This window comes from Tenrec ecaudatus, chromosome 9 (genome assembly GCF_050624435.1).
Source record: "Tenrec ecaudatus isolate mTenEca1 chromosome 9, mTenEca1.hap1, whole genome shotgun sequence".
In the NCBI taxonomy this organism is placed as follows: domain Eukaryota; kingdom Metazoa; phylum Chordata; class Mammalia; order Afrosoricida; family Tenrecidae; genus Tenrec; species Tenrec ecaudatus.
In genome coordinates this window covers 97,658,777-97,684,963 of record NC_134538.1, presented here as the reverse complement: position 1 = coordinate 97,684,963, position 26,187 = coordinate 97,658,777, and the positions used below count along the sequence as shown (strand labels likewise).

The 26,187-nt window shown below is 39.4% G+C and overlaps 1 pseudogene; it reads right to left on the bottom strand.

Moving 5' to 3' along the window:
- Positions 1-707: 707 nt before the first annotated feature.
- LOC142456456 (methylosome subunit pICln pseudogene) lies at positions 708-1,401 on the bottom strand (annotated as a pseudogene).
- Positions 1,402-26,187: the final 24,786 nt, after the last annotated feature.

Sequence of the window (26,187 nt, the reverse complement as noted above, 5' to 3'; positions counted from 1 at the left end):
GATGCAAAGGGCTTAAGTGGAGAGCAAAGGCTTTGAAAATGATTAGGGCAAAGAATGTACAGATGTGCTTTATACAATTGATGTATGTATATGTATGGATTGTGATAAGTTGTATGAGCCCCTAATAAAATGTAAGAAAACAAAAACAAAAAAAAGAGGCTGGAGACTGAAGGCTAGGACCCAGTAGACTATAACAGGCTGAATTATACAGGCAAAGCCTGGTGAAAGGAGATGCCCAAGAATGTGTGGCTGGATGTTTTAGGAGAGACTCCTAGAGATGCTTGAATTAATTAATCTGGGCCTCATTTAAATTAGTAAAAGATCTTTGCCCCTAAGCAAAATGAACAAAGAGGCTAAGATTTCTATGAAGTCTTGGTCTCTCCCTTCCCCAATGAGTTTACTCCCACCTCCAAGCTCTTGTGCACGTTCGCCATAGCAGGTGCACATCATAAAGAGAGAAACTACAAGCCTACTCTGAGGTAGTTAGATTCAGAAACTTTAGGGGCCAACAATAAACTACAAATGATCTTAGTTCATTCACAAGTTTCTTTTTTTGGTGACAACTTACTATCACTGTATAGTATGTCTTAAGAAAAGAACTGGTTCAGGTGAGTTTTGGAGAAGGAAAAAGTCTCTCATCAACCCCAACACCCCTATGTAGAGGAACCAGATCTCATACAGTTATGGGCAGAATCTTAAGGCCATTTTCAGTGATCAACATCTGCATCCTCAAATGGCCCAGCAACTATGGGTGTAGCATCTATCTCCATTCCGTCTTCGAAATCTCTTATCGAGTCTTCGATCCAGACCCCAGCCGTGTTACACTGACTGCTCACCGACTGAGAAAGCGTTCCTTCTAATCGCTCCAACGTGGCTTGGCCTTCTGCTGTTAAATGGGATAATCCTTTTTCTTGGTATTAAATGTAGGAATGTCCCCCTGCCCTTGTTCATGTGCTTCTACATCATACCCTTCTCCATCATAATCATCTGAATCTTCATCCTCAGGATCTGCATGCAAAGCTTGGCATTCACACATTGCGGCGAACATTGCTTCTAAGGCTGATTGATCACTAGGCAAGGATCTAAATTCAGCAATAGGTTCATCATCCACAGATTCTTTTGGTTCTCCAAATTTTGCATTCACCATAACATACAAATGTTCTCGCGGATAAGCACTTAGGTCTCAGGACACAGCACGTAAACTAATAGCAGGGTATTCCAATGAGAATCCTAATCCAGAGCCATCCGATCAAGACAGGCGGCTCTCCGTGATGTACAGGGTGCCAGGGCAGATGCCCTTTCCGTCCAACACAGCTTCCGTATCCGGCAGCTGCTACCGCAGCCCCTCAGCCGGCTGGAAGGAAGGAAACTTTTGAAGAATCTCATTGCACCTGGAAGCATGGAGCCACAAGGCCGCCGGGAGCCCCACATGGATTAAATTTTTTAAGTACAAACTACCGAGAAACACAAGGACAGAGTACAGTGTAAAGGGCACTTTTCATTATCTCTTATGAAAATTTTAGCTGAACAGGAAGAATAAACCGTTAACCTTACAGTAGAGTTTACACATTTTCCAAGTTGAAGACCACTGATGACTTGTAGTTCATGTGACATTGTATAGATTATTAGCCAGACTGTGAATTCTAGGATTAATTGGCAGGGTTCTGAATTTATGGGAGCCTGTTTACCCTATCGATACGGAGTTGGAATTCCTGCAGGACAAGAAACCCTCAAAAGTTCCTGAGGATTAAGTTATCATATGCGATGCTGTTGTCATACATTAAGTACTAAACAGCAGTGACCATAATTAATTTGGATTAAAAATCTTCTTGGTTTAAATATCATTTATGCCAACATTTCTTACCTAATAACAGTTTACCCGACCAAGAAAATGTATATTGTCCTAAATATTACTATACACAGTCAATAATTAATAAGCAGACAGATTGTTTTCTATAAAATGTCATATTGAGACTTGGCAAGATTGATCAGACCCTTACTGGTTAACTTATTGTGCTCCATAAGTGGCTGTTTATACTTAAATATTTTACTTGTTAATCTAAAGATAGTTGAAATTTTTATTATTTGTTTCATTGTAAGCAATAAGAGCTAATGAAGTTTTTTTTCTCTTTTTTTGATCTAATTGGAGTAATCATTCTAACTTGTATCCACTTATATACATAATCAAAATTTGTACTAAACCATCAAACAAATAATGTGCTGAAGAGTCTTCATTTATAATTATGGATCAAATACCATACAACAAGAGGATATATCTTATTCAACCTAAAGATATATCAAAGTAACTAGAGTAAATTAATGCATAACAGAGTTAATAATCTGATTATTAAGTAGTTTATTAAAACTGACACTTTTTTCTTTTTCTTGTACTGTGTAAATCTTTTGACAATGTATGCTATTATAATGTGAATAGTTTATAATTTACTATAGTTTTCATTTTTAAAATATATAAACTTTGATTCTATCTCATATGCTCACTGTACAGGTTCGGGTAGAATGACCTTTTCCAGCTACTGAGACTGCAACTCTTCATGGGAGTAAAGACTTGTCTGCCTCCCATGAGTTGGCTGGTGGTTTTAAACTGCCTACCTTTCTGTTATCAGCCCAAGGCATAACCCATTACACCACCAGGGTTCCTACTTATTCAAGCACAAGTGCACACAAATTAATTTCGTATCTGTAATCTTAATGGATGTATAGCTATAAATTTCATGGCAAAGATTCTCCAGGAAGAAAGAAGGGACTACTCAGTTTGGGTATTAGATGAAGAACAGAGAGTGGATCTTCGTGGAGGAAGGCAGAAGCTCTTCAACATTTTATCAGGAGAATTCCATACATACCTCCAACAGAAAGATGTATGACATATGAGGGGTACCCCCCCCCAAAATAAGATTTTTTTCAAAGATATGTAGTTGAATTTTTTTTACAAAACAACCTTATCGCCTCCAAATTACTCTCCACTACACTTAATACATTCGTCAAATCTGTGTTTCCATTCTTGGAAACATTTTTCAAACTCTTCTGTTTGGATGGCTGAAAGCCCCTTCCTCATTTTTTTCTTCACCTCTTCTTCATTGTCTAATGCTGTCCTTCTCCTTCCTCTTCATTTGCAGAAACAAAAAGTGAGTCGCATGGAGTGAGGTCAGGTGAGTGAGGTATGTTAGGTGAGGGAGGCATGCTGTTTTGGGCCCCAAACTGTCACACTGAGATGTCTGCCTGAGCAGGTGCATTGTTGTGGTGAGAAAACCAGACCGACCCTGTCTGCCACAATTTAGGCCTTTTTTTTTGTCACACACGCTGTTACGCAATCTTTTTGGAATCTCTAAATAGAAAGGCTGATCAAAAGTCTGACCTGTGGAACAAACTTCAAATGCATCATCCCCCTCACATCAAAGAAACAGATTAGCATCATCTTGGTCTTTGATTCCACTTGATGAGCTTTTGGGGGGTGGGGCGAGGTGATGATGGCATCTTCCACTGGCTTGATCGATGTTTGCTTTCCGGGTCATAAGACTAGCACCATGTCTCATCACCAGTAATGATCTTGGGGGAAACTCTGGGTCGCTTTGGAGCTGTTCTTTCAAAGCACAGCATGATTCCCCTTGATACACTTTTTGCTGGTCAGTCAGAACCCGAGGTGCAAATTTCATAGCACCACTGCGAAATCTTTGTTAAAATCCATTGAAAAGAGCTCCAAGATGGTCCAGATAACGCCCCCATCTCTTCATTGGTCCAAAGTTCATCTTGAGCACAAGTGCACACATTTTGACATCTTTTTCATTCATTCTGGAAGTTGACAGATGTCCAGAATGATGTTACTCATCAATCAACATTTCACCATTTTTGAAATGAAAACACGGCCCCTACACTTGAGTTTTTTCCTAAGAGTTTCTCCCATAGCGCTGTCCTTGTAAGCTACGTTTAATATCACAACAGTTTCTGTGGCATTTTTCCCGAGCAGGAAACAAAATTTCATAGATGTTCTCTTAAATTGGCCATTGCAAAAAAAATGAGGTTTGAGCAAAACTGCTTTTATGAAAAAAAGTCACTGTGACCAGAGAGAACCTTCCGAGGCAATGCCACTGGGTGCACGAACTCAGAGTGAGTTGATCGGTGATCACCTAGTGGGAAAAATACATACTACTCTGCCCAGTGGAGCTTTTTTCCGTCTTGTTGTTTTGTTTTTTGGCTTTTCTTGGGGGGGGGGGGAAAGAGGGGTACCCCTTCTAAATATTGCCAGTAGAAGTATGACAATAAAATGGTGATTTTTGTTTGGGTTGAGAAAGGAGAAGACTAGCAGGGACCCGCAGACTAGGTTGCTAAGACTTTGAAGAACTGGGAATCCTTAAGGAATCCTTTCCAGAGACGCAGGATGCTTATGAGCTGTGCTGCAATCCTCACTGTTGGCTGTTGGTAATCGCCAATTGCTCCTCGGGAGAAAGACGGGCTTTCTATTCCCATAAATAGATACAGGCTCAGGAATTCAAGAGGCACTTCTACATGGGCCTATAGGATCTCTGTGAGTCAGCATCCACTCAATGATACTGAGTTGGTTTGAGTGTTCTCCCCAGACACTGCCTTCTGAGATGATTGTCTTAAATTTGACCTTCCTGTATTACAACAGTCAAGTTCTCCTTTCACTTTTTCCTCGCACATCTGCAGAAATCCCAGCTCTCTTATGGGTCAATGCTCCTGAAGGTGTAACTCCTTCTTTAGCAGCAAGCATTTACAAAATAATTATGGTATTCCTTTTATCAAGTCATCCTAGTCAACCCCACACCATCCACATAAATATTACGTTTAATAATCATATATGAAAATTATAATGTGTTTATATTATTTGGACAATTGTATGTTGATATTTATATTGATGTCTTATAATAGGAAACAAGTTGAAAACTGAAAGTCTTTGGTTATGTAAAATAAAATAATTTTAATTTGTAAATGATTTTTGTTGCAGAGGAATATGCTAAGGTGATCAATAAAAGTCTTTCAAGCTTAGAACCATAATACATTAAAATAAAATTCACAGGGGGAACTGTAATGGAAGTACAAGTTCAAGGAGAAAAAAAGAGCAGCGCAAAATTCCCAACTCTTACATTTTACTCACACACACTTTCTATGATACACAAGGTTTATATATTATATTCATATAATGATATTGTCAAGTGTCAAATCACGATGGGAACTTTGTGTCACTTAGAATTCACTTATAAGAGATATTTTAAATTTCTAAATGTCTACTGAAAATACACTTCAATGTACATCTTTCCTATTTCAAATATTGTTCGATTTATCATCAAAAAAGTTTATTATCTACCTAAAAGTGTGTGATGGATACAAAATTAAAGGTATTTATAGATATACCTGAGGGAAAAAAAATACAGACTTAAGACATAAACCTTGAGGCTACTAGTTACTATCCTAATTGTGGATTAGAAAAAGAAGAAAAGCAGTAGGTATTTCCTAGGGTGCCCATGTATACACACACTCTCCTTCCAAGCCTTACCTCACCTCTGACAGACGTGGTGACTACCCCAGGGAAAGACTCTAAAGCTGTGGAACCTGAATTCCCCCAGAATAAAGCCTCCTGTCCAGACCCTAGACTGAGGCACACTCCTGTAGCCAGAGGGACATAAGGGAAGGAGCCCACCAAGACAGTGGCCAGAATGCCCAGGAAGGGGAGGCACATGGAGGCAAGTACCAAGTTCAGAGAGACAAAGTTTTTGAGAACTGCAACTTCAGTGAGCCACTTCAGAAGCTGAGCAACTGAGAGGTGAGGTTGTGAATGGACATGGAGAGGAGCCCAGAGAATGCCTGAAAGATGACCTGTAACCTGTACAGACAGATGCCGTGGAGCATTTGTGGGCACTCCTGGGCATTGTCATAGGGAGAGGGAGGTGGGTTCCGTGATGGAGCGAGGGCCGGGAGCGAGAGAACATGATGGTCTGCCCCCAAGGCCAGTGCCTGTGTTCCTTGAGGCTGAGGCTGAAGACTTGTATGCGTGCATCAGCTACACTCCTATCGTTTTATTCCAGGAGCTTTGAAAATCCCCCTGAGAATTGCTTCTACTTCATCCTCTTCAATCATGGTGTCAAAATCACACAAGAAGGATAAGAAAATATTTACTTAATTAAGGTTTAAACAGGCGCAATTGGAGAAAAACAATAGCTTGAGAGGCTAAAATTTTTCATGTTGATTCTCCACATTAATCAAATCCTGAAGATAATGACTTAATCTTCTACTTCATTTACCTGTGGAGGTCAGGCTGCCTTCATCTGAGGGAGCCTAGCCCACAGTACATCACTGGGCCATTTGCAGACCAGGCAACCGCAGACAGGCCAGTCCAGCAGCTGTCCTATGCAGATCAGCAATGGTGGTATGATCTGAGCATTTAATTTAATCAAAGCATGCCAGAAAATAAAAGTTCCTCTTTTAGCCACACTCAGATTTGCACATCTTCACATATATGCCATCAAACAAATTCACTTAGGATGGCAGGTGACTAATATTCTACAGACAATTGCCAAACAAGTGAGTTCTGCAATTTATTTCTGATGACAGGAAAGGCCCTCGCATTTCCTCTCAATACATCTTTATCCACACCTGGAAACTGTGGGCTGCGGTTTGGACAAATGAGCCCTCCCTTGGAGTCAGATAACCTCAATTCCAACACAGCTTTACCATTCATTATTTGCTAGACCTTAGCACCTCATGTACTTCCTCAATAAAAGGGAAACAGCGGCTGACTAAAGGCTGGGTTAGAAGAATGTAGATAAAATTGAATGGAATATTCTTTCCCGCTTCTTTTGATACCTCGAGAGGTAGCATCACAGCATAAAGTACTGGAACTTGAATGGGTCGTCTAAGACCTCAGAGCAAAAGAACAATGGAATAAAATAGACACATAAAAGATTGAGAACATTCTCTCGTGGGTTCAGCAAAAACGCCAACATTAGAAAAAGCAGAATACTGCAAATTATATGAATCTAGGCTAATTGTTCAGGAGCTTTTTCTGGTTCCAGTGAACACTTAGAAACTTAGATCACTTTTATTCATGAATATTAAACCAAATACATCTAATCTGGCCTAAATTGATCTCCCACCATAAATAAATGAGTCACATAAAAATATTAATTTTTAAAGAAATCATGCAAGAGGATGAGTTTCTTTTAAGGAACTAGTTTTATTTTTCTTAAAAGCAACTAAAGACTGTACAAATGGCAGTGGAAAACGTGTGTAATAATAGAGATGATGAAAATATTAACAAATAGGTAGGGCCTACTGATACTGATAGCTATAGATATAGCTGACACAGAGAGGCCTTCAGCCTCACCATCATTCCATGAAGTATTATTATTATCAATGGTGTTCTCACTGTGGGGATGAGCAGTATGTGGCACAGAGAGGCCCTCCGAGTAGAATGTGGAGAGGTAGGAAGAAGGTCAACGTCCGCAGAAGTAATCAGTAGGCTGACAGTAATACACGGACTAGAAACAATCTGAGAGATGTGAAGAACCAGGATGTAAAAAGGACCTGTCACAAGGATCTTTCCTCTAATGTTGTTCTCTCTTCAGGTACATGGAGCTGTTATAAAAGAGACAAGACAAGAAAAACTAGAATATTGGGCTTAAAATCAATTGCTTTTAAGCAAAAAAAAAAGTTACCCTCTTAGTTATTCTCTTGGTGGTGCAATTTGAAGCACTTTACCATGAAAGAACACAATGTGTTTTTTTTTTTTAACATAAAAGAACACTGGGAAGATTTCAGGGGTTTTGCTGGGTTTATTTTCATTTGTCTTTGGCTTGTTTATACTAACAAAAAATAATGCTAATGAAAAGCAAACATAAATGAGTTTTAAATGTACACCTATTTTTGTTCTATTTTTCCTAAATAAACCCTTTATCATATAATCAAGTACTTGCTCTTCTATTGAGTCCCCATTTACTACATCAGTATATGAAAGAGTAACAATTTTCTGAACTCCTCAATATGTGAAATGGCAAAAATGTGATGGATAAATACCTAGCTTTGATTCTGCTTTATTTCCATTTCTCCATCATGGCACATTCCTCGGAACTGTTTAAGGAAGTGATTCCGAGGCGCCAGGGCAAAACAATCATCTCTAATCCAAACCTTAGATTTCAACATGATCACCAGTTGGTCAGTGACACTTCAAAAATTCAGCTTGCATAGCTGTAAAATTCCACACATGTGCCTGGGAGCTCTAATTCCTACCCATCTAGTGGTCATCCCTTCATAAAGAGAGAGTGACAATGCTTATTAGTTGTCTCTATGAAAAGAGAAAGAAAACCCCAAACAACAGAAACCCTGTTATCACAGTGTTACCTTGAATTCCAGGGGAGCAACACGAATGGCCATCAGTCCAGAGAGCATTTCTCCAGGAGGAAGTCAAGCACTTTCCACATGCCTTATTCTCCCTCCAGGAATTCTGATATCAGCTGTGCACACATGGCACTCTTTCCTCCTCGCTCGGGTTTGCTGATTCAATGAAGTGCCTCATAGAAGGTATGGACCCTAGTCACCGTCGGGAGGTTTATTAGAAGTAACAGACTCCAACTTGGGATCAGGATCAACTTGCAAATAACAGGACACAGCTCAGGAAACAAGCACAGCTCTTCAGTCAGGACAACACCCAACTGAGAGAGCTCTCAGGTTTTTTCAGCTCTGCCTTCTCTCGGCTGGGCCTGCTGCTGGCCGTTTCCTTTGACCAGGTCAATTGGGGGGCCTCCATTCATCCATGCTCACTGTGGCAAGCGCTATATTGCTTTAGCTACACTGGCAAGTGTCAAGAGCTCTCTACTCTGCCAGAAAGACTCTATGGCCCAGAATGCTCCCATTCTGCTTCAGCCAGCCTGCGGAAGCCACCTTGCTCCCTGAACTAAGAAGCCCACCACAACCATCTGGCCCTGATCCGGTTCTTCCCACTTACGCTGCTGCCACAGAGGCTGTTAACCCCATTTACTGATAGCCTGGGCGTTCCAGCTTGCCCTTTCAAGTCTAGGTGGTACTTAGCACAGGGACTCTGGGAGAAAAGAATGCACTACATTCTAGTTTTTCTTCTCCATGATAATGAGATTCCCCCTTAGTTACTGTGAGATTGGCACTTTTATAACACTCCTCATTCCGTCAAGACCACAAACTGACCAATGTTCTCAGTATGCACATTCACATAGTTCTAAGTCAATGAAATTGAAAGGGTTTTATACATCTTCTTTATGTGGTAAATTAGCCAATCCCTTTGGAAGAGTGTAGCCAGCAAATCATCTTGGCTGAACTACAAACCTAAGGCCAAAGGTCATATATAGAGTAACACATCAATTCAGACTTAATGGAATAACTGCACTTCAAAGGTATTCAAAGCACAGCAAAGTTAGTTAATATAATAAATACTATTTGGACTTATTCTAAACTTTATGAAAACTGTATCTATTTCTTAATCTATGTCACAATTCAAAATTCTTTCAATTATCAAGCCATTTTTGGTGTTTACATATGAGATCACCATAAATCAGAATTGACTCAAAAGCAATGTGGTTTTTATTTTGTTTTTTCTTTGTGTGTTTATCGTGTGGAATTTGTCCTTTTATAATCTGACTCCTCCCCCAGAACCACGATCTGATGCTCCTAGTATGGTGTATTCCTGTGATTTTCATAATAAATGAAAACACAAGAGCTTTATCATAACACCGTGATGCCATGGAAGTTAGGCACGTAGCTTGCATGCCAAGCACCGTCTCTGACTACAGAAAGCCTGTGATCTAGATCTCCTGTCCACACTGATGCAGAATACATTCTGGGCAAGTGATGAAGGAATTTTGAAAAGTGTTGACATGATGGGGCGATATATGGGGAACAAGAACTATAAAATAGAAAATAATCAAAGTGAAATAATGGAATTAATTTGAAAATGAGGAAAAGGTACCAATGACTTAAGAATACCCAGAAATGCTTGAATTATTGATCTAAAAGGTGTCTTTCTTATGACTTTTCATAACATAAAAAACTTTTCCATTTGAAGAGCAGGCTTCCTGAAAAACCTAACTTTATATTCTTAGATTAACATTTATATTCTAAAGGCAAATAATAAGCTCTAAAGTTTATTGTATTATCTTTCTTTTTCATTAAAACTACCATGCCGCAAAGATCAAGATCTAAAAATAAAGTGGTAAAAACTGAAAAAATGTAAATATCAGTCCCATGTGTGCCCACAGTCATTTAATGACCAGCGCTGCACCAACACTATGTGAAGATATAATACGCACAGTGTCTGTATGTCATCATTAATTTTGTAGCCCTGAGGATATATTTTGGAAAATTACTACAAGCAAAGGGTTTTTTTCCAATTAATTTATGTCACAATAAAAATTATTTATTTCCAAAAGGGATAGCTTTACACCATTAAATATGTAAATATGAATAGTACATAACCAATTACAGGTACTATATATGACATGTATTTAACAGTGAGACACCATCAATATTTATAACAACATTATCTAATCATTCAAAGGGAAAAAGAGGAGCAGGGTATTGTTTGGATCTTTGAAGTTCTCAATCATCTTTATTTTCATAAAATTGTTTTATGTCATGTATGGTAATCTTCCTATTCCTTTGGACCCTTTCCTTTAATACTAAATTAAAATATATTTTTATTATTTATTTTAAAGTAACCAGATGATGAAAGCAAATTTAAATCTCTGTCTTAGCCAAATATTTTCTCTTGTTTACCTTTACGAATGATTATGGAACTGTGACTAAAGCAATACTCTTTCTATAAATCAAGCTCGCTATGTCGGGCATGGTAACAAAGATTCCTGCCAGACCCACTGAAACAAAAGACAAGTTCCCAGACCAAACAGTCCACAACACAACTACATTTGGGGCTAGAAATGGCTTATGTATGCATTTAATTTCCTATTCTGGTTTTTGTTATCTCTTTGGGGTAGTGGGAGTAGGAAATAACACTTTATAAGTGGTGTTATCAGAAGAAATCTCTCCAACTGAGCAGGCATTGGAGATTTTTTTTTTTGGCTTCCTGAAAGACATAAATAGATATTGCCTTACCTTGTCTACAGCAGAACAAGGTCTTGATATTTCTATATATCTATACCAAGTCTACTTGCAAGTAGAATACATCTACATAGTGCATAATTTTTAAGGTGCGCATTTAGGTTTCTTAGTAGAGCTTAATGATGTCTTAACACTATTTTGTTAAAGAGATGAAAAGAGTGATCATTGTGAATCAAAGAAGTTTAGTTCTACCACTATCTAGAGACATGTGTAGAACGGCTAGTGAGAGGAAAACATGTCCCACAGGAGCGGATGGTGCCTCTGGCTTCTTTCAGTTCCGTTCTCACATTATGAAAAATGATCAGTAGAGAGAAATGTCTATGCAGCTTTATTTTTAGCTCTAAAAAGTAGAAACCTATTATTTCTTTCATTCTCTAGAGGAGGCAGAAAATCTTCTCTTAGAAATTAACAAAATAAATAATTCTGCTTATTTTTCCAATATTGGGAAAACACCCTCTTTTATTGTGAATTGAGAAAAACCTTACATTTTCCAAAATTCTGTTTTGCTTACAGACAAGATCGATCATCTGCTTCAACAAGGGGTGGTTGGAATGGTCTTCAGAGGATTCTGACACTGTGCTGTGTCAAAAGTAGGAGATGTTTGTGATTGATCGAAGGTCACTTACAACCCTATGGCCTCAGTACAAACCAAACTCCATGGGCTGGGGTTGCCAAGAAAAGGGAAGATCTGCTACTAAAAGAAGGGGAAGTGGGTGCTAGAAAGACAAAAGCAAAATAAATCCATCTCTATAAAGTTTTACAGTGGATATGGACTCATTGGTAATATTAAATCTACTACTTGTCTCCTACATGTCTTTCATTTACAATACCAGTATAGTCAGCATGCCCCCACTCTGTACTTTAAGACACATCATAGCCACCCAAATACACAGAGATCAGTCAGCTTCATCCGATTCCAACCACAACTTTGGCTTAATATTTCTAAATGTTAACTGACTCCTGATCCATGCAGGTAAATTATAAGACAGAATAGAATTACTCCCAAAGTTTCTAAATCTGGAAATCTTTACATAGTCAGACGGTTTCATCTTTCTCTCATAGAGCAGTGGATGGGATCAAACCACCAACCTTTAAGTGAGTAGGCCTCCTAGAAATACAGCAATGTATTAACTACTAGTAGCTAAATATTACTCAATAATAAAATAAAACTTATTTCCTATAATTTGCTATTTGTTCCAGAAGCAAAAAAATATTTACTCTTCAAAATTTTTTAGCGATTTTTTAATGTGGTTTGGGTGAAAGGTCACAGAGAAAATTAATTTTCCATTCACAAATGCGTACATATTTTGTTTCACAATGTGGGCTGCGATCCCCACAGTGCTACCACACTCTTCCCCCTTCTTCGCTGTTTGCCGTTTCTACGTGTCCTTCTTTTGTATCCATTCCTGACTCTGAGCTTTATTTTTGAGAATTGACTTTGTGGTGCCTTTGTTGTTAGGTGCCATCGAGTGGGCTGTAACCCATAGCGACCCTGTGCACAATGGAACAAAATACTGCATTACCCTGTGCCATCCTCACCAATGTCCCTATGCCTGAGCCACTGATGCTGCCACTGTGTCTGTCCATCACATTTAGGGCCTTCCTCCTTTTCACTGCCCCTTCACCTGACCAAACATCCTGACAATATTTTCAAAGTATGTAAGTGATTGTCTTGCCATCCTTGTCTCTAAGGAGAATTCTGTTATTACTTATTCTAATACAGATCAGTTTGCCCTTTTACTTTCAATATTCTTCCAAGCATCACAATTCAAACATATCAATTTTCTTCAGTCTTCCTTATTCAATGTACAACTTTCACATGCATATGATGCAGCAGAGAATATCTTGTCTTGGGTCATGTGCAACTTAGTGCTCAAAGAAACATCCTTGCTCCTTACTACTCTAAAGCAGTCTTGTACAGCAGATTTACCCAAAGCTAAATCTTTTAATCTCTTGACTGCTGTTGCCATGAGCATTGATTATGGATCCAAATAAGACAAAATCCTTGACAACTTCAACCTTTTCTCCATTTATCATGATATTCTCTGTTGGTCCAGTTGTGAGGATTTTAGTCTACCTTATATTCAGTTGCAATCCAAGCTAAAGGTTACAGTTCTTGCTCTCCATCAGCAAGTGCTTTAATTCCTCCTCACTTTCAACAAGCCAGGTCGTGTCATCTGTATATCGCAGGTTGTTAATAAGCCTTCTTCCAATCTGCTGCAACATTCTTCTTCATATAATCCAGTTTCTCTGATGATTTTCCCAGCATAGAGATTTAACAAGTATGGCAAGAGGATACAATTCTGATGCACACCTTTCTTTATTGTAAACCATGCACTATTCTCTTGTTCTGTTCACACACCTGCCTCATGATCCATATGGGTCTCATGTTGCTAATTATTTTAAGAAATATAATCCTCCATGATAGTCAAAAATGATATAAACAGAGCAATAAATTAGGAGGTTTTCAAAAGTTAAAGCAGAAGAAGCAAATATTTTTCTACATACCCTTCTGCGATAGTACCATTCTACAAGCACATGACTGAAACATGCAGGCTCAGTAGATGTGAAAGGAAAAGTAAGAGTAGACACACACACATGTAAACATTTGACAGGGGATATTGATAAATTTACATTTATCTTTGCCAGAAATATTCTCATGAATGTGGAAAAGCATATAGGAGGCAAATTAAGAATAATTCTTAGACATAACTAAATACCCCGAGGTAGTGAGTCGCAAAGTCTGGAGGAATGGAACCAAGATCTATTGTGATCCTTGTTCACAAAGACAATGTATTATATCAGACTGAAGTTATTATTTACTGGTGCCTTTAAAATTCATGAGCAGTCACCTAATGTGCAGTCACTGGTCTCTCCTGGGTCGAAAGAAAGAAGAATGATGAAAAGGAAAATATATATGGAAACAATTACTCCAATGGATTAAAATTTTTAAAAAAAATCAAACTCACTGCTATCAAGCCATTGTTGCCTCACGGTTACTTTACACGGCACGACAGAACTGCCTCCATGAGTTTCTGAGACTCTAACTATTTATGAGAAGAATGAGTCTTGAGAACATCAGTCTCCACAACCCTGAGGCCAGAAGAGCTAGGTGGCACCTGGCTACCACCACCTACTGCGTATTAGAAGGAGCTGTAAAGAGTGAGAGAAAAATACAAAACAAATTCAAATTCAGACTGGTTTTATTCGTCAGTTAGAGACAGGTGGTACCCTCAAGACGATGACCTTCAGTTATCCCTAAAGTCAAGAGCTGAACCCATCACACAACTCAGCAAAGAAATGTTTCTCTTAGTGTCTTGATTTTCAGACTTGTACCTGGGGGTATTTAAGGTGCTGGTTCAGGAAATTGCATTAAATGGACTACTCAGCTCTACTTTCTTAGATATGGTATTCCACTATATTTTCAGCTATAAAATTATATTAATTCATTAATTTATCAACCTAGCTTTAAATATGAGAAGAATTCAGACCCATAAATTATAGGCTGTTGATTCAATTATTCATATTATACTTCCCATTTGAGACAACTAAAAATGGCAAAATGTTGTCATCTATTTATTAGCTGGCTTATGTGGTCATCACATAATCTGATGCCAACTTGAGACTATTAAGAGTGAAGGGAAAAAAAAGAAGAGTGAAGGGGTGGAGTTTAGCCTGCCAATCAAGTTGCTGCTTGATGGCATCATTTGGAGGTGCTAGGAGATCGATAGCTCACCGGAGGTGGGACACACAGACTCTCTGCTTGGTATTCCTGATGACAAGATACATGGAGCTGCTCTATAGGGCTGGAGCTGTAGAAGCCATGTGGACTATGATCTTCCTGCATTCGGCATCATTGCATATGTTGCGTGAGTCTGAAGAGGAATTTATATATTGGTATCAGACATATGGTCTAATATTGGTATCAGACATATGGGCTAATATGAGCATGATCTGGACTCGGTAGGATATTTTCTCAATATAAAATTGCTCTTGTATATAAAGCTCTCTCTTAAACACATATATGTGTCTATGAATTTTTTTCTCTACTCAACCCATACTAACACAGCCTATTTATCATTTATCTGAATGGCCTCAGAGCAAGTAAAAAAAATGACTTAAGCTGACTTCACTGATTTTAGCTATCCAGCAGGTTTTAGTTTCAGTCCATTAAAAGCAAGTCTTGTTCTTATTCTTTTATAAATCAACATAATATTGAAGCTACAGATACTCTGGGCCTCACATGCATGCAGGACAACATGTAGAAGAGAAGAAATCAATTCCATAAAGAACAAGATCAACTTTTCCAGAAGTCCTCACCTTCCACACAACTCCTTAAACCCAATTTACCAAATCCCAGTCCTGAACTAATCATCAGACAACAATAATAAACACATCACTCAGCTAGAAAACTCAACTTAGGCTATATTTCCATTAGACAAATGACTTGGCATTAAATCAGAGTTTTGATAGGAAGGAGGAAGGGAAAGTGAGTATTGGGTAGTTGGCCAACTGCTGCCCTAGAAAAATATTCAAGAAATACATTTTGTTATAGAACATTGAATGGAATTATAGGAGCTTAGCAAGATGCTATATGCCAGCTCTCCCAACCTTTTTAATGTTATATTATCCTGACAATGAGAATATGCTGTGTTCATCATTCCTCTGGTCCTGCCAACACTTATCATAAATCTTGTAGAAGTATTTGGGTGGTATACAATGAAAATAAAGTAGGTCATAATCAATGGCTCCCGGTTATCAAAAGCTATAGCATCTGGGGTCTTAAAGGCTTGAAAGCAAACAAGCGGCCATCTAGCTCAGAAGCAACAAAGCCCACATGGAAGAAGCACACCAGCATGTATGATCACAAGGTGTTGAAGGAATCAGGTATCAGGCATCAAAGAACAGAAATCATATCATTGTGAGTGAGGGGGAGTGCATTGTGGACTCAACCCATCCCTAGGCAACAGGACATCCCCTTACGGAAGGGGAGGAGGCGAGCCAGTGTAGCAACGATGAAGCATACAACTTTCCTCTAGTTCCTAAATGCTTCCTCCCCCACCACTATCATGGTCCCAATTCTACCTTACAAATTGGGCCAGACCAGGATGTACACTGGTACAGATAAGAACTGAAAACACAGGGAATCCAGGACAGATGATCCCTTCAAGACCAGTGGTGAGAGTGGCGATAACAGGAGGGTGGAGGGAGGGTGGGTTGGAAACGGGGAATCAATTACAGGGATCTACGTATAACCTCCTCCCTGGGGGACGGACAACAGAAAAGTGGGTAAAGGGAGACATCACGTCGGACAGTGTAAGATATGACAAAACAATAATTTATAAATTCTCAAGGGTTCATGAGGGAGGGTATAGTGGGGAGGGAGGGGAAAAGTGAGGAGCTGATGCCAGGGGCTTAAGAGGAGAGCAAATGTTTTGAAAATGATGAGGGAAATTAATGTACACATGTACTTTATATAATTGATGTATGTATGGATTGTGATAAGAGTTGTATGAGCCCCCAATAAAATGATTTTTTTTTAAAGTTGATCATAATCTCTTTTCCATTATTATCTCTGTTTCTTCTATACCAAATGTTCCTGATTTGTTCCATTTGGTTGAAAGTCATGAGCAATTCAAGAAAACAACCATATAATACAACATTTTAAAATTGTGCAGACTTTAAATCTCTCTATTTATACATATAAAATATATGTAATGTAACAATTTTATTTATTAAAATTAGATTAAAATCACTAAATTATGCTATCATACTAATGCAAACTTTATTAACATCTTTCTAAAGATAATTTTATATTTGGAAACAAATTAAGTTTATAGTATATTTCTTTTCTTCTTAAAGTATTATACACCTCACAACTGATTGTTCCAGTTTTCATAGCCTCATTCATATTTTAATTATTTTATTGGGAGCTCTTACAGATATTATAGCAATCCATTAATCAATTATATCAAGCCAACTTATAAACATGTTGCCATTGTCATTTCAAAACATTATCTTTCTACTTGAGCCCTTGGTATCAGCTCTTCTTTTTTCCCTCCCTCCCCACCCTTCTCAATCTCATGAAAATTTGATAAATTATTTATATATATTTTCATATCTTACACTGTCTGCTGTATTCCTTCACCCATGTTTCTGTTTTTTGTCTTCCTTGGGTGAGGCGGAGGGGTGATACATCCATTATTTCTATAACTTCCGCCCCCCCCCTCGCCCACCACATGATATTGCTATTCCCATTACTGTTCTGAGGGGTTTATCTGTCCTGGACTCTGTCTGTCTAAACCTCTTTTCTGTACCAATGTACATAATCCAGTCTAGCAGGATTTACCTCTACTGAAGTAGAACTGGGGTCATGATAGTGGGAGGCAGGGGGTAAGCTTTAAAGAACCAGAGGAGTGGATCTCCATTGGCTGACACTTGGGCCCAAGTGTCAGCCAATGGAGATCCCCTCATAGAGGGGCTTAGGAGAGGAGATGGGTTAATTAGGGTGTGAGGTAGTATCGATGAAGAACACAGCTTTCCCCCAGATCCTGGATGCTTCCTCCCCCCAACTACCATGATCCGAATTCTACCTTGCAGGGCTGGATAGGACAGAGGCTGTACACTGGTACATAGGAGGGTTGGAGATACAGGGAATCCAGGGTGGATGATACCTCCAGGACCAAGGGCGTGAGGGACGATGCTGGGAGAGTGGAGGGTGAGTGGGTTGGAAAGGGGGAACTGATTACAAGGAGCCACATGTGACCTCTTCCCTGGGAGAGGGACAGCAGAGAAGGGGGGAAGGGAGACCCCGAATAGGGCAAGATATGACAAAATAACGAGGTATAAATTACCAAGGGCATATGAGGGAGGGGGGAAAAGGGAGGGAGGGGGGGGAAAAAAGGAGGACCTGATGCAAGGGGCTTAGGTGAAGAGCAAATGCCTTGAGAGTGATTGGGACAGGGAGTGTATGGGTGTGCTTTGTACAATTGATGTATGTATATGTATGGATTGTGGTAAGAGTTGTTGGAGTCCCTAATAAAATGTAAAAGAAGAAAAAAAAAAAAAAAAAGAACCAGAGGAGTATTATGTGTTTTCTCAGTGCTATACGGCACCCTGGCTGAATTATCCCTTCTGGATGACACTTCTGTGAGGCACAGATGGCTTTTGGACCTCTCCTCTGACCCCTCTCCTTCATATCTATATAATTGTTTGCTTTTGATCTTCTGATACCTGATCCCACCGACACCTTGTATTCACACAAGCTGGTGTGCTTCTTCCATGTGGGCTTTGTTTCTTCCCTGCGAGATGGCTGCTTGTTTCACTTCTAGCCTTTAAGATCCTAGATGCTATCTCTTTTGATAGCCAGGCACTATACACTTTTTCACATTTGCTTATGCGTCCATTTTGTCTTCAGTGATTGTTTCAGGAAGGTGACAGTGCCAGATTATTAGAATAAAGTGTTTGTGTTGAGGAAAGACTTAAGTAGAACCCCAAAGTTCATCTGCTACCTTAATACTTTAATATATAAATATATATACATAGGCCAATATTCCTATCATTATATATTAATATATTTACATATGTACATGTGTATATTTATGCCTTTCTATATAGCTTTTGCCTCATGGTTCTTTCCTCTATTTACTTTTACTTTCCTCCTACCCCACTATCATATTCATCCTTCATTCAGGTCTCAGAAATCCCTCTAATCATAGCCTCATTCTTAAACATGCATTAAATTCTGACATGTAGCTACATTTAATACAGTGTGATTGACAGTATTGAATTAGATAAAATAATGCTAAAATATGTGAAGTTTTCAAAAAGTTTTCATTTATTTCATGACTTGAAGGGCCTAATTTCTTGTATTCAACCTATTCTAAAGGAAATGTATTGTTACTATGAAACAAAATGGCAATATGTTGCCTATCTTCCACATGAATGTACTTTTTTATAAATAATTTTATTGAGGGCTCTTACAACTCTTAAAATAATCCATACATCAACTGTATCATCAATTTCAAAATATTTTCTTTCTGTTTAACCCCTTGGTATCAGCTCATCTTTTTTTCCCTCCCACCCTCATGGGCCCCTGATAAATGATTATTATTTTCCTATCTTACACCACCCACTGTCTCCATTCATCTGCATTACTGTTGTTCGTCCCCCTGGTTGGAGGGGTGGGGGATTATATGTTATTGTTGGTTCCCCATTTCTCTCCCTCCTCCCCTTGCCACTCCCACTGCTGTTCCTTAGGGGTTTATCTGTCCTAGAGTCCATGTGTGAAGAGCTCATATCTGTACCAATGTACATGCTCCAGTCTAGCCAGATTTGTAAGGTAAAACAGGTCATGGTAGACATGAGGAGGATGTATTAAAGAACTAGAGGAATGTAGTGTTGTGTGTTCCATTGGTGTTATGCTGCACCTTGGTTGACTCATCCCTTCTTTGTGACCCTTTTGTGAGGGGATGTCCCATTGTCTACAGAAGGGAGTTTTGAGTCTCTGCTATGACTTCCCTCATTCTCAACAATAAGTTTTTGTTTGTTTGTTTGGGGACTTCTGATGCCTGTTGCCCAATCCCATTGACACCTCATAATCACACAGGCTGATGTGCTTGTTCCATGTGGTCTTTGTTGCTTCCCTGCTAGATGTCCACTTATTTAACTTCAAGCATTTTAAGACCCCAGCTGCTAGATCTTTTGATTAGCTGGACACCATCCGTTCCATCCGTTTTCTTCACCATATTTGCCTTTGTATCCATTTTGTCTTCAGAGAGGGTGAGCATCTAGGAATGCCAGGTTGTTAGAACAAAGTGTGCTTGTGTAGAGGTAGGGTTTGGGCACAGGCCCTTAATCAGTCCACTGCCTCAATGTATTGCCATATCAATATATGTACATATGCCAATACCTCTAGTTTTATTAATTAACATATTTACATATATACACTCCTATGCTTATACTTCTATTCATAGCTTTACTTCCTAGATCTTTCCCATTTCTTTTTACATTCCTCCTGATCAACTATCATGCTTGCCCGTCCTTCTGCCTCTTAGCAATTCCTCTCAGCTAGATTGCTATTGCTCCAACCCCTACGATCTCTACATCCTCCTCATTATTGACTTTAATTCCCTAGTTGTTCCCCTGTCTATAGTATTCTTTGGTCACTGCTCCCTTCCCCCACCTCCTCCTTCCCCCAAGTCCCTCTAAAACAACGGGTCCCATTGCTTTCTCCTCAAGCTTGGTTCCCAGGCCTATCTTACATAAGTAGGCAAACCAATAATAACAAAGGCAAAACAAAAGGAAAACAAAAAATTGAATAAAAAGTGGAAAATACAGTTCCGGCAGAGAGCGCAGAGGCGAGCAGAGTGTGGCCAGAAGCCCCGGGCCCTTTCGGGGGCCCCGGGGCCCTTTCGGGCCCTTCGGGCCCTCCAAGCCCAATAAGCCTAGCGGTCTGGGGCCGGAGGGTAAACTGGGGTCCAGCTGTAGCCCTCGCTGTGCAGAAACCAGAGCCCTCGTCACGGCTACAGAGAGGTTTGGCCTTGAGGGAGGGGCGAGCCCTCCACCCGCCGGGACCTGATGGAGGCGATCTCGGAGCCTGCACTCCGCTGACCGTCGGTCTCCCGACCCAGCCCTGCCGGCCGGCAGCGAAGCCCCCACCAAGTCGCCTAGAGGACGTGGCGCCTTCGCGTGGCGGGCGTGGCAGAACGAGAATGGCGGCCACCTGACTGTCGCCGAGGGCCGTTAGGGACCTCGCGGGCCGGAGTGGGTACAAGATAAGGCACTTCCGAAGACCGGAGTTCGTGAAGCCAGGACCCGCGGTGACGTCTCGTCTTGGACTCGATGGCGCCTCGTCCGGGGATAAAGGCCTAATGGTGCCGGAAGGTGAGCGCAGCTCCGGAGGAAGACGGTGGAGCGGTTAGCGGGCCAGCGGCGGTTGGTAGTCATTCTGCCTGACCTTGCTGGTGGAAGGGAGACGGGAGAAGTGCCCATCGCTCTTTAAGAAGATCTACTGGCCATCACTAGAAGGCCTGTGTATATAATATGAAAAAGCTGCTCTCAACCCCCTCCCCCTCAACCTTTGAAAAGAAAACTTTTGCAACGTGTAGACCTTCTAATGTAAAAAGGTTACCGACTGACGTGTGAGACAAGAGTTAGGAAATCTCACGGCTTGGAAATGTCCATTAGTTTATATATACACACAATGATTTCTGCAAATGACCTTAAATGGAATTGTTACACCACCTCCGGAAGCCACATCAGGAGCGCCACATGCCCACATTCCTTAATTGGGTTAGAGGAAAAATGGAGCAGGCGGCCATGAGGAAGAGGGGAAGAAGGTTTTTTGTCAGACTGGAAGACATTTCATTATAGCCATTGTTATGTGTGTACATTTTATTCCATTTGTATATATAGTTAACAGTAATAAGTATTTTAAAAATTAGTCTTTTGGGATGTTCTTAAGTGCCTGATACACGTTAAAAGTAGAAAATAACACATTTTGTAGAGTTTTCTGTTTAGATTCATATGAACTATTGGGGGTTTGGGGGTTTTTTTTTTGTTGTTCTTTCGGCTTTTTAAATTGACGAGATCACCTCTTCGGGCAGTACACAGTGTGGGTTTTGTGCACTGGCTCTGAGGAGGAGGGAGGAAAAGGAAGTGCAAAAGGCTCTATGCCAGTGTGTTTATAGTGAGAACAGAGTAACCATTGTCCCTTATGTTTGTGCATTGTTTTACTCTTCTGTGTATATAAAGGACAAATGAGTCAATTTACATCTAGTCATTCTAGATGTTAAGAGGTTGCCCAGTGTATGACGAAAGTAGACGTAGCAAAACTAATACGTTTTGTGTTAGAATTCTTAGAATTGTCTGTTGAAATCTGAACATTGATAGCTCACTCGCTTAGTGGAGGAAGGAGAAAGCGGGAGTTTGTACAGGCTAGAATGTTCATATTTCAAAGACACTCACATTTTAACTGGTTTTCCCCCCAAAATACTGTGAATATTATGCTGTGTATATAGTGGACTAAAGTCCTTATTTGAAACATCTAGTCTATCTGGATGTTTAGAAGTGCCCAACGTATGTTAAAGTAGAAGTAGTAAACTCACTTTTGTGTATATCCCTTTGCTAAAATTCATAGGAAATAGTGTCTTTGGGGAATGGGTTTGTTAAACCACCTCTGGGCAGTATACGAATGTCTGTATTCATGGCATGGAAGAGGTGGGAGGGAAGGAACTACAAAAGAGAATACATTAGTATGTTCATACTTGGACAGTCTCAGACAAAACCATTTTTCTGTGTTACAAGCATTTTGCTTTAGAGTATAGTGTATATATAATGGACAAAAGTCCTAATTTTGCAACATCTAGTTTCTAGATGTTAAAAGAGGTTGCCAATGTATGACAATAGTAGAGTTAGTAAAAGTAACATTTTGTACACCTTGTGAATTCATGGTAAACTTTGTCTTCTGTCAGTGACTTTTGGATATGAATTTGTGTAGCCATCTCTGAGCATTACATATGCCTGTACTTGTCTACTGGATTGGTGGTGGAAAGAAGTGAGGATAAGACCAAAATGGTAATATTTAGAAGATACCTCAGATTATAACCATTGTAATGTGTGTGCAATTTTATTTTTTACAGTACTGTGTGCATATAGTGGGCAAGTATATTCTCATTTGAGATAGCTAGTCTTTCTAGATGTTCAGATGTGCTTAGTGTATTTAAGTAGGCTAACACTTTGTAAATTGCTTTTTAGGATTAATAGCTTAAAAGAAAATACTGTCTTTGGGAATGGAATTGTGAAACACCTCTGTGAACTCTGTATTTGCTTATTTCTTTTTTCATGGGGTTAAGGGGTGGGCAGAAACTGCAAACGGTGTTTGAGTGTACCAGAAAATCCTAGATTTTTCATTGCCCCTGTATTTTACATGCTTTTCATTTAACCTTGCTGTACTGTATATGTTGTATGTATATATTGGACAAATGAGTCCTAATTTTATAATATCTAGTCCCTAGATATTAAAAGAGGTTGCCAATGTATGACAAAAGTAGAGTTAGTAAACTGACACATTTTGTACACTGTGTTATAAATCACAGAAAGTTGTCTTCTGGGAATGAGAGTACAGTGACCTCCAGGTGGCCCATGCGCCTACACGTGTCCCCACCAGGTGGTGGAGGAGAACTGGAAGAAGTGAATGGGGCTAGACCAGAATGTTTTCCTATTGAGAAGACACTTTCAGATATAACCTCTGTTACATAAGTGTAGTTTATTCAACACTACTGTGTATATAGTGGACAAACAAGTCCTTATTTAAAACATCTAGTCTTTCTAGATGTTTAGAAGTGCACAAAGTATGTTAAAAGTAGAGATAGTAACTAACATATTTTGTAGATACCCCTTTGTTAAAATTCATATGTACTGTTGTCTTTTGGAAATGGAATTGCCAAACCACCTCTCGAGCAGCACGCTTGTGTTTGTTCACAGAGGAGGGAGAAGAACGCGCAAAGGGCTTTACCAGTATGTTTTATCGTGAGGCGAGATGAACGTGTGCTGTGTATCTTGTATGACTTTGCTATGTACATAGTGTATATAAAGGCTAAGTCCTAATTTTAGGACATCTAGTCTACCTAGATGTTCAAAACGTTGCCAGTGTATGACAAGTAGACTTAGTTAAACTAATACATTTTGTACATTTTTTGTTCACTTCAGAGGGATGACTGTGGAAGTGAAAATGTGTTGAATCCCCTCTATTACAGATGCTTATTTTTGTCAGCTGGGTTGATAGAGGTGGGAGAGATTCTAGACCAGAATGCTTTAGAGGACATTTTCAGATTTTAGCCTTTGTTAACAAATGTGCAGTTGATCCAAGACTGCGGTGTAGTGGACAAACTTAAGTCCTTATTAGAAACATCTAGAAATAGTCATAGATGTTTAGAAGTGCACAATATGTTAAGAGGATGTAAAGTCAACCATTCAGTACTTGTTTTTTGATTGTAATTCATAGGTGTGGTTGCATTTGGGGGTGTGGAACTGTTCATTTTGATGTCTCAGAGGTAGTATACTCTGGGTAGTGGGCGTAGGGGTGGGAAAGGAGATGCAGAGGGAAGGGCTCTATGCCCATAGTTAGACAAGCTCAGATTGTCTACATGCTTTTACATGTGCATCTTAGTCAATATAGCTGTGTTACAGGACAAATGAAAGTCCCGTATATACTTGAGAGTGTAAGCTGACCTGAAGATCAGCCAAAGCACTAATTCTACCACAAAAACTGCATTTAAAATGTGCTGAAAGCTCGGCTTCTACACGAGTATGTACGGAGAGCAAAAGTAGAGGTCATAAAACAATCTCAGAAGCGCTGTCTTCAGTGGGTGCCTTCTGCTACAACACCTCTTGGAGCTGGTCATTCTGTGCTTAGTCACTGACGGTGGTGGAAGGAGACGAGGGCGGAGGAAAGGCTGTTGGCTAGTATCTCCTTATCTAGGACACTTAGATTATAACCATAAGTCTATATGTGCATTGTTTATAAAATACGTGTGGTTATTATTTTACAGCATCTAAGCTTTTTAGATGTCTTGAGGTGACAATGTATGATAAAAAGTAGTACTAGTGAGTTAGTTAACCAATCTGTAAATATCTTTGCTATGATTTAGAAAAGCATCTTGAACATGGAATTAGCAATCCACCTTTGAGCAGTACACATCAAGATGGGTTAGGTTGGTGGAGGCAGGACGTGCAAGGGGAGAGGTTTGTGCAAGTCCGTGCCTGTGTTTGAATCTGGATGATAACTGGTGATGTATGTGTGTGTCTCTTGGCTGGACTATAGAAATACATTAAATTCAGGGGAAACACCTTGGTGATATTTTAATAGTTTAAAATCTAATGATTTTCTTAGAAGCATTATACTTAGTGTCCTCTTGCTTTGTTTGATTTTAAATTGAGCATTAAGGGAATGCAGTATTTTAATTGTAACTGCCCATACCCTTATCTAGAAGCCTGTTAACCATTTTTGTTTTTTTAATTTTTTTCTCCTTCCCAGGAGATTTTTTGTTTCTTTTTCTGATTGAGTCATCATATTATATTCTTGCTTGTTAAAATATACTCATGGCTTAGGGACTTTGAATTGGTAAATATTCATGGTGTGCATGAATCCACACTGTGACCTCAACCACCTAAAATTGTATGCTCAGTCATTTATATATGTGCATAGGGTATAGAAAGATGCCAAACTGTATGAAGTCATCAAAATGATTCTGAATGCCTTTTGTGTTCTTTGCTTTTTGCTCCTTGCTTTTCAATTTTTTTATAATTCACAAAAAGCTTGAAGTTTAAAAAAAAGGTGATTTTAAAAACTTGCATGGAGTCCCCATTGCCTGTGAATAAAGTTAGCTTGCTGACAAAAAAAAAAGTGGAAAATAAAATAATAATAATAACTAGCAATAAAAAGCATATATAATTTCAAGTCTGTTTGCTGACTTTTATGATCATCTCCCCACTGATCCTGAGGAATTGCAGCCTGAGGAATCCCAGCCCCTCCTAGCCTGAAGTCTATTCTGGGGGCCTCGCATGGGGTTTTGTAGCTTGGCTTTATACTCGTTGCTGATCTGTTATCTTCCCTTTGTTTGCCTCACTATGAGTGGCTCAGACCATACTAACTCCCCGCCATGTGTCCCAGTACTGTCATCTGTCTGGGTATGCGCCAGCGAGAGGACATTGTGTCTTGTTGTCAGCCCTACAGTTCTCTCTGTGGCATATCACCTTTAATATTTCTTTAATGTGTTTTCTGCAATTCCTATTCTTTTAAGAATAAAATTATATATGGGTCTGTATAATCCGTTTGCCACATCATATTGTAAGTGCAAGTTGATTTCAAGCAATATAACAATAACTTAAAATTGAGTGACATATTATGATAGGCAGTACATTATCTCAGGGCAACAAGTCAAAGAATGATATTTAATGTACTAGCATCAAAGACTTATCTGAAAGTAGACAAGGAAAATTTGACGGTGCACTGTCATTAGGCAGTGGCCAAGAAGTAGATTGCACTGGATCAAGCTGGAGCACAAGCTC